This window comes from Octodon degus, unplaced genomic scaffold (genome assembly GCF_000260255.1).
Source record: "Octodon degus isolate 3935 unplaced genomic scaffold, OctDeg1.0 scaffold00090, whole genome shotgun sequence".
NCBI classification, from domain to species: Eukaryota; Metazoa; Chordata; class Mammalia; order Rodentia; family Octodontidae; genus Octodon; species Octodon degus.
The window spans coordinates 3,753,073-3,763,693 of NW_004524666.1; the positions used below are offsets into that span (position 1 = coordinate 3,753,073).

At 36.0% G+C, this 10,621-nt stretch overlaps 1 protein-coding gene across 1 annotated transcript in view; it reads right to left on the reverse strand.

Annotated features, from left to right (window-relative positions):
• Positions 1 to 10,621, reverse strand: part of Hace1 (HECT domain and ankyrin repeat containing E3 ubiquitin protein ligase 1) — a 169,160-nt gene that overhangs the window by 65,177 nt on the left and 93,362 nt on the right. The window lies entirely within an intron of this gene.

The window sequence follows — 10,621 nt, forward strand, 5'->3', positions numbered from 1 at the left end:
CTTTGCTAAGCTTGTTCTAAGTAGGTGCTCTAGACCACTGAGCCATCTCTCCAGCCCACTTAGGATTTTTAAAGGCTGTTTTATTTTTTTTAAAAAAAGGTCTCTGCCTCTACTGCCTTAAACATCCTTAAACAAAATACCAGTTTTTACTCTCACAGTAAATGTGAAGGGTGTGGTTTCCCAAGAGACTCCTCCCTGCCTAAGCAGAGCCATTATGTGGGCCAGTGCAGCTAAGAGATCCCAGTGCGGAAGGACTCCACCCTCATCTCATGGGCATTTCACAGGGAGCTAAGCTTGCTCTCCCTAAGGAGTTAGTGGGTCCCAGTATGGAGACAGAAGCCCTCAGCAGGGCCTTCTTTTATGCTTCTATCAAAAATGCCGGCATGTTCACAAGAGACACTTTGTGAACGCATCAGACCTTGTTTTGCATGGAATAGCATCTTGAGGACCCAAGACCTAGTTATGTTTACTGGCCAAGACAAGCCAGGGAAAAGCTCAAACCATACCCAGCAGATTCCACTGACTGCCACCTGATCAAAGGGAAAGGTTTGATCCTGCCAATTTAAATAAAAAGAACAACTCACCTACTATTATAATGCAGTTTGGGTTCAATATGAACTATGAACTGGCAAGAGATTGGTACCAGATAGCAATTTAAATTGTAAGACTATTTTTCAGTTAAATCATTTCTGCTTAAAATCACCTTCTACAGAAAAGTAAAATATCTACATTCAAGGTTTTTGTGACCCTTTAACTCAGGAAAGGCCTAGAAACTGTGGTACTTAACTGTGGCCCTCAAGCAAGAGGCAAAAAGTTTAAAAAACTCACCCAAACTGTCTACAGGAAAACCCAAGCATGATCAAGTACAAGAAGTCTGGCCATTGGGCATACAACTGGACCAAACCACAGCCTGGGCCCTGCTCTTTGAGTAAGAGGCAATCAATGTGCCTGACCCGTGGCACTGAAGGGTTGACTGTCCCTGCTTCCAGACAGGGCCTTGGCCAGCTAAAACCCATGCACCCTCCTCTGCAGAGGCCCAAGGGAATCCACAATGCCCCTTTCCATGGACATCACCATTTCTGGGTAACACTGGACATTATGGCTGAGCCAACTGAATACATTCTATTTTGACTTACTTCTCTGAAAAACCCTCCTCTAGATCTCTAACCACATTTGGGGGTGAAACTAGGGATATAGTTCAGTGAGATAGGTACAGGGGTAGCATATTTAAACTCCTGAAAGGACCAAGGGAGAGTCTGCTATCATCAAATAATATCTATCATCAAAAAAGCATGGGGGGAAAAAGTGAGTTTCTATATGGAGAAAATTTCCACATTTCTACAAATGATGAACGAAGTCTATGTTAATAAAATGCTGTCATATGACAAGTTAAAAATCACTTTCTGAGGTTTTTGTCTCTTAATGAATAGAGGGATTTGTTCTAATAGTGTTTGTAAATACGATATCATGTCTGCATCTTGTCCAACAAATAACCACTAGGAAGACAGTATGCAATGTGTTAATTATTGGAACTGTCCTACCAATTTGATTTGAAACTGTGTCATTGCTATTTATTCCTCAATAAAATTATGAAAAAAAATAAAAATAAAAAGATGATTCCCTTGGGCTGGGGATATAGCTCAACAGCATAAATGCCTGCCTAGCAAGGGCAAGGTTCAGAGTGCAATCCTAGGTACTGCAAAAAAGAAAAAAAAATAAGATGATTCCCTGAACTTTGTGTCTTTGGTAAGCCTTTACTTACTTAAGAATATTGAATCTTGTCAGTTAAAAAGCTAATTTTTTTTTTTTTAATCTATGTATCTTGAAAGTTTTTTTGATTTTTTTTTTTTTTTAATGTATTTGGTACAGGGTCTCCTGTCTTCAGCCTCCCCAGTGCTGGGATTACAGGCATGTGCCACCATACAGGTGAGCACCACCACACCCAGTCTCAGTGGCAGGCTTAACATACCCAAGGGTGGGAGTAGAGGCAGGGTCGGTGCAGTACTTGCTGCCAAGGATCGAACCCCAGTCCTTGTTCTTGCCTAAGCAGGTAGTCTGTCTCTCTACCCCTCCTTTAGCCTTTTTAATTTCCCTTAAATTACTATGGTTCACAGTGATTTGTGACTATATTTTGGTGAAATATCTTAAATTTTCAATTTTTTTTAATTAACTTCCCAAAATCAAAATCTAACTTAAACCTTAAAAAAAAAAAAAAAAAAAAAAAAAAAACTTTAGATCAACATTGAGATTTTCTAGTTTGGCTCCTCAAAAACTGCAAAAGATGTGTCTCTCACCTCATAAAAGAGAAATACTAAACTAATTATGCTTATCTGATATGACAAATTATGTGGGAAGCACTGTCAAATAGTAAGTGCTGCTATATTTGTTATTAATAAATTTCAACTAAAATTTATAATAAGTTGTAATTTTACTGTTTTAAAATGAGCAAAAGAAAAACATACATTTCCTTGTTAATGTCATTAGTGCTGTAATAAACTCATCAAATATTTAACTATGGCCATTTTAAGTCTTGTTGTACACAGGTAATGCTTTATTTTGAGGCTTTTATGGAAATTACTTGTAAGAATTTATAAACTTAAACTGTGGCATCTTCAGATTACTCCCTGAGGTTTATGTTATTATACTACATTTCACTACAGAATGGGTTTCTGATAATTTTAAAACCACACCACTGGACTGGGTAAGAATTTCCAGAACTGAAGAAAATGATTTATAAGCTTGCTACCTCAACATTAAGCAGAACAAGAATTAAGTATTTTTCTTCAAGAAATCCACTGAACCATAATTCACAGATAGCTTTAGCTAAGTTTCACAGTCTTGCAAAAACCAGAGCAATTATTGGTTTTAAGAAGATAAGGTTATCCTCTGAGGGAAAGTTCCAGTGGGGTTCTTGGAGCTTATTCTTGGCATTGGTGGGATATCAGTAATATGAAATCTGAAACTAGTCCATAAATTGGGGGAAAGTCTTAGATTTTGTGGACAACCAGAATTTCCCATGATTCAAACATATTAAGTTACTCTCCAAAATGTAAGTGTTAAATGTTTAAGTGGGATATAAGTGGGCAGAGGATATAAATTGGAGTCAGAATGTATACTTAATATGGGCAAGGTTGGGGATGGGGAGCACTGGGGATACATGACATAGAATAGGGGACTCAATGGAACATCAAGCAACTTGAGACCTAATTTTTCCATATGTTGGAAGCTTATTTATGGTATTTTATTATACTAAATGTATTCATCTTTCCTCTGATTTTGCTATTACAGAAAGCTGAATTTAAAAAGTGGCTAAAGCCAGGTATGGCGGCACATACCCATAATCCCTGCACTGGAGAGGCTGAGCAAGGAGGATTGCCATGAAGTCAAGGACAAGTTGGGCTACATAGGAAGTTCAAGGCCAGGCTGACCTACAAAGCAAGACCATTGTCTCAAAAAAAAAAAATGTGACTGATACCATTTCCTAAGACACACCCTTCAAACGCATTAAGGACATTTCTCAAAAGAATAGAGTACCAGGCAGGCTCTCACACTGCTGAGCTATTTCCCTGGCCCTTAATTTCTTATAACTTTTTAAAATCAAATTTGCATGCTTGTATCTGGTAATCTAACAACTGATTTAAAGACAACTTATGCAATAAAACAGCCATTGCTGAATTCCTATTTTAAAAAAAAAACAAAAAACAAAAAACAGAGCATATGATGTGTTAACAGAGGCAGCTAACAATTTGTTTACTGGTGGCCCAAGTTGTGAACAGGTAGCCTGGTTTTTCCAAGGATATCTAACATTCATTTTTCAAGCACACTGAAGGTTATTATGAACTGTTCTGGCAGACTAATGACACAACTGGATAATTCTTCAAATCAGACAATTCTATAGCAAACTACGTACTAAATCACCACCACAACCTAAACCCAGATTAGGACCAACTGGACTTCAGTACTGTTGAACTGTTTATACTGCCTTAAGTTTAATTTGTATGATTTTGATTTGTGTGGTTTATAGAAGATCTCACTTCAAGCTTTTGATATTATTCTTCTGACAGTCATCACAATAGTACCTCTCACATGTTGTCTTCTCAAGTCTTAATATTTATATGCAGTCATTCATTGAGTTTTAAAGTTTCACTTCAACTAGATTAACAAGAATATGAAGAATTAATCAAGTAATATAGTATTGTGACTTGTCAATTCCATACTAAGACCAAAAAGTCCATTTACAATGGTGACGAAGAATGGTGTCAACACCCAAGCTCTTAGTCTAACTCACAAATTGAGAGGCTGATCAAAAGGGGAAAAGCATTGAATGAAACTAAATTTGGCCTCAGTAAACTTCTGTACTTAACAAACTACAAACTAACTTACACTTAGAATATACTTACGTAGAATACATTCCTACAACCAAGTAAAGCTGCAAACAATACAACAGAAGAGTTTCACTCAACCACAGGCTACCAAATATTTAAACCATATTCAAACAGGGAAGCACCAAGGTTTACTCAACAGGGCTATCTCTGTACCTCATTTCCATGTTCTGCCCATAAATGATTCTCAACCACACACATCACACTAGAGTTCTCTAGTCCTATCCTGGCTCTGAGAATTACATGATTCTAGAATTATAAATAAAACACAACTAAGATCTGCAATCAGTTGGGCCCTGGCCACTCATCATAGAAACGAAGACTGCTGCAGGGACCTGGAAAGCCCTACCTCAGCCCTCCTACCCTTGCCAGAGTTCAGTTGAGCTGCAGCTGCCTGTCTCACCAGTAGTGGGAGCCTTAGTGAGTCCTACCTTGTGCCCATCATAGAGAAGCCTTGCACAACATCAGCTTGTCCTTAGCACCATTGGATCCTTCTTGAACTGTGGCTTCCCCCCTCCATCGAGGTGGAAGCCACACTAAACCCCACACAACGGGAACTTCGATGAGCCTACTCTGCCTTCCCATAATCCTTAAAGCCTTGTTCAGTCGCACCCCGCACCCCTAACATTGCTGCAGTCAGGGAGAACATTGGGAGCTTCAAAAATGACAAAAGGAACAAAAGGCAGTCTCATACCCCCAGCCCATCCAAAACAAGTCCAGGAGACAAGGCCATAGAAGAACATGGAAGTCATACACCTGAAATTTCTGAAATGATAGCAACTGAAGTAAAGAAACAACTCCATCAGGCTGTGGAGGAAATCAGATCAGACATAATCTCAGATTAAAAATGAAATGACAGCAACTGGGAAAGAATTGCTCAATACATCTAAAGAAGACATAGATAAAAAATGAGGGAAATATAAAAATGAGGGAAACACTGAATGAACAATATAGGAAAGAACTAGAATGCATGAAACAGATTCAAATAGGTATTCAAGCCATTAAGAATTCCACTGAAAGCTGACAAAACCACTTGAATAAAACTGAAAATAGAATTTCAGACCTTGAAGACAGTATTGCAGCTAGTGAACATTAAAGGAAAACTCTCTTAAAAATAACAAGAAACCAGGAAATAACAATAAAACAGCTGTAAGATGATACAAAGAAAAATAATGTAAGAAAAATAGGTATCAATGAAACAGGTGGAGTTAACACAAATGACATAAAGAGACTGTTTACAGAAGTAGTAGGAGAAAATTTCCCAATCATGGATAAAGAAACTGACAATAAAGTGAGGCACATAGAACTCCAGTTAGTCATAATCAAAATAAATCTAGACCCTGACACATAATAATCAAGGTCCCAGAAATGCAGCAAAAGATGAGAATATTACAAACTGTTAAAGAGAAAAAACAGAACACCTATAATGGAAAACCCATCAGAATCAGCAGATTTCTCAACACAGACCATCAAATCAAGAAGAGCTTTCAGTGAGATATTTCAGGTCCTGAAAGGAACCAACTTCCAACTCAGATTGATGTACCCTACAAAACTATCAATCATATTGGAGAGATAAGATATTTCCATGATGAAGAACTGAAGAAATTCATGGCAACCAAACCAACTCTACAAAGAGTACTGACAGACACGTCAGAAAGAGACAAGGACAGCCAAAACCTCAAGAACAACAACAGATGAGAACTACCAAGTACAGCAAGCAATTGAGCAGAGGAGAAAAACAGAGATCCTACAGTAGAAAAACAACATGGCAAAGATAACCCAAAACATATCACTTATAACCATCAATGTAAATGACCTCAATTAACCAATGACAAGAAGCAGACTGGCAGTGTGGATCAAGAAACAAAATCCAACAGTATTCGGCATATAAGAAACATATTTTACTCAAAAAGAAAGTAATATGCTGAATGTCAAAGGATGGAAAACAATACTCTATGAGCAGAACCCCAAGAAAAACAGGGGTAGCTATTCTGGTTGCTGACAATGTCAATTTCAAACCAAGAGTAATTAAATCAAATAAGGAAGGTCATTATATACTTTAAACTACAAGAGAAAGAGATAATAATTATAAACATATATGCACCCAATGTAGGCGCACCCAACCATACAAGACAAATTTTAACAGACAAGAAAAATAAAATGAAAGATAACACAATTGGTTTTTTAAAATAATTTTATTGAGAAACAAAGAGCAATGAGACAGTTTCAAAACCGATTAGTGTGACAGTTTCAATAATTAATACATTGCATATTGTTGGTAATAACATAATTGTACTGGGGGACTTTAACACCCTATTGACACAAAGAGATAGATCAAGTAAGCAAAAAGTCAGCAAAGAAATAACTAAATCAAACTTGCAAAGAAACAGACTTAGCAGACCTTCACAAAGTGTTCCACTCAACAGCATCAGAATATATTCTTCTCAGATGCACATGGGACATTCTCCAAAACAGACCATATACTAGCACATAGAGCATGGTTAAATAAAGGCAAAGGAACTGAAATTATCCCATGCATATTATCTGACCATAGTGCAATGAGAATGGAAATTATTGACAAAAGAAATAGCAAAAACTCCATGAACACACAGAATCGAAGTATTATCCTTCTATATAATCAATGGGTCATGGATGAAATTAAACAATATTTACAAAATCAAATGAAAAAGCAGATACAACTTACCAGAATCTGTGGAATGCAATGAAAGCTGTCTTAAGAAGGAAATTTATAGTGGTAAATTTTCATATCAGGAAAACAGAATGAGCCCAAATAAACAATCTTATGCTGCACCTCATGCTCCTAGAAAAAGAAGAGCAAGTCAAGCCCAAAGCCCAAAGAAGGCAGGAAATTATTAGAGCAGAAATAAATACAACAGAGATAAAGAAAACAATCAAAGAATTAATGAGTGGAAGAGTTAGTTCTTTGAAAGAATAAAATTAATAACCCCCTAGCCAACCTCATCCAAAAAAGGAAAGAAAAAAATTCAAATTCAGTCAATAAGGAATGAAAAGGGTGAAATCCTTTTAGACCCTATAGAAATTTAGAAGATCATCGATACCTACGTCCAAACCTTTACTCTCAGAGGATGGAAAACACAGAAGAAATGGACAGATTTCTTGATACATACAAACTACCAAAGCTGAATCAAGAACATATAAAAATTCTGAATAATCCAATATCAATGAAATGAAAATGTAATTAATAAAATGCTAACAAACAAAAGCCTAGATACTGATAAATTAACAGCTGAATTCTACAAGAAATTTAGAGAATATTTAAAGCCAACTCTTCTAAAAATCTTCAATGAAATTAAAAGGAAAGCATTTCTCCCAAACTCGTTCCTGGAGGCATGAATTATTCTCGATACCAAAACCTGAAAAGAACCCAACCAAAAAAGAGAACAATACGCCAATCTCCCTGAAAAACATAGATGCAAAAATCTTCAATAAAACACTAGCAATTAGAATGTACCAAATCAAGATTATGCATCACCACCAAATGTGATTCATCCCAGGAATGGTTCAATATGTGCAAATCCATAAATGTAACACACCATATCAACTGAGCAAAAGACAAAAATCTCATCTTCATCTTTATTGTTTTTTTTTTTTTTTTTTTTTTTTTTTTAGAAAAAGCTTTTGACAAAGTCCAAAACTCATTCATGAAAAAAAAAACTACCAAAAATCAAAATAGATGGTCTTTACCTCAATCAGATAAAAACCATTTATGACAAGCCAACAGCCAATATCATACTAAATGGACAAAAGTTAGAAGCTTTCACTTTAAAAATCTAGAACAAAAGGCCCAGGGAGATGGCTCAGTAGAATAAGCCCTTCCCTGGCAAGCGCAAGGGCTTGAGTTCAATCCCCAAATCCACAAAAAAATAAAAATAAAAATAAAAATATATAAAATTTAGAAAAAGGATGCCTACTGTCAACACTCCTGTTCAATATACTTCTTAAAATACTAGCCACAGCATTTAGACGAGAGAGAAATAAAAGGAATAATGACTGAAAAGGAAGGAGTAAAATTATCATTATTTGCAGATATGATACTGTACATAGAAAACCCCAAAAACTCCAAGAGACTTGTAGAATAACCAAATTCAGTAGTGTAGCAGGATACAAAGTCAAAAATCAAAAATCAATACCATTTCTATACACAATGAATGCATCAAGAGAGAAATTATAGAAACTACGTCTTTCACAATAACATCCAAAAAAATAAAGTACTTAGGAATCAGTCTCAGAAAAGTGAAAGATTTATACAGTGAAAATTAAAGTACTCTGAAAAAAGAGATCAAAAAGGATTTCAGATAATAGAAAAGATATTACTCACTCCTGGATAAAAGAAACAACATTGTGAAAATGGTCATATTCCCAAAATTGTTATACAGATTCAATGCAAGCCTGATTAAAATATCAATAATATACTTCACAGATCTGAAGAAAAAAAAAAAAAGTTCCTAAAATTCATCTGGAACCAGAAGAGACCTAGACTAACAAAAGCAATCCTGGGTAACAAAGGAAAGGCAGGAGGCATCAGAGGCCCTGACTTGAAATTATACTATGAAGCTACTATGACAACATCAGCATGGTACTGGCATAAAGATAGATCTGAGGATCAATGGAACAGAATAGAAGATGCAGATATACCACAAACACACTCAGCCACCTTATCTTTGATAAAGTGGCCAAACATGTTCACTGGAAGAAAGATAACCTCTTTTACAAATGCTGATGGAAAAACTGGCATTGCAAATGAAGGCTAAAAGTAGGCCCATGTCTATCAGCATGCACAAAACTGCAGTCAAAATGGATCAAACATTTAAATATTAAAACAGAAACACTAAATCTTCTAGAGGAGAAAGTAGAAAGAAACCTTAAGGACACAGGTAAGTAAAGAGTTAATGAACAAAAATCAAACTACACAGGAAATACTTCAAAGAATCAACAATTGGAATCTCACCTTTTTGTGTGTGTGTGGAACCAGGGATTGAACTCAGGCCCTTGCGCTTGCCAGGGAAGCGCTTATTCTACTGAGCCATCTCCCCGGCCCCTTAGGGATCTCACCTTTTTGAAAGTTTCTGCACGTTAAGAGAAACCACCATCAGAGTAAAAAGAAAAACCATGAATTGGGAAAAAAAAAATTATAGCTCACTGTCCCTCAGACAAAGAACTCCTATCTAAAACATATAAAGAATTGTTAAAAATCAGGTCTTCCAAATTCAAAGACCTAATCCAAAATTTGGCATCTGAGATGAATATACACTTCACAAATAAAGAAATATAAATGGTACATCAATATATGAAAAAATGTTCATCATCATTGATCACTCAAGAGACGCAAATTAAAACAACGCTGAGAAACCATCTTACGCCAGAAGGAATGGCTATCATCAACAAGTCAACCAATAACAAATGCTGGAGAGGCTGTAGGGAAAAGGAACCCTTCTCCACTGTTGGTAGGAGTTGAGACTGGTTGGTACAACCATTATGGAAATCAGTAGGGAGATTTCTCAAAAAGCTAGGATTAGAAGTCCTATTCAAGTCAGCTATTCCCGTTAGCTACTTTCACCAAAAGAACTGAAATCATCATACCATAGTCATGTATGTGTAGCCATAATTATAGCAACACAATTTTTCATAGCTAAATCTTAGAAACAACCCAAATGCCCATCAACTGAGAAACAGATAAAAAAGATGTGGTATTTTTACACACTAGAGTATTACTCAGTGATTAAAAAAAAAAAGATAAATTCAAGGCTTTTACAGATAAATGGATGCAACAAGAGACTCTATTGGTAAATGAAATAAATCAGACCTGCATGTGCAACACCATATTGTCTTTTTTTTTTCACATTTCTTTAATAAAGTACTTTAAAAATTCAAAGAAGAATTCAAGAACAAAAAGACTACATGTCATGTAGTTTTTCAAATAAAAAAAAAGGAAAACATAAGTAAATAAAATTTAGGCATACCAACCATGTCCCTTTGAGGTAGAATGCTAAAAGGACTCTAGATCAAATCACAGCCTAATTTAAACCTCTGTATCTGAAAAGTCTCATAAGTTCTCTCTGAAGTTAATTGTGGAGAATATTAAGTATAACACTGCTAGTGTGAGAACCTGAAAGAATAAAATCTGAAAGGTTCAGCAGATACTGTGAAAGGGAAAGACTTTTTCAGTGGGAAAGAAAAAAGGGCATGAGGAAAAGGAC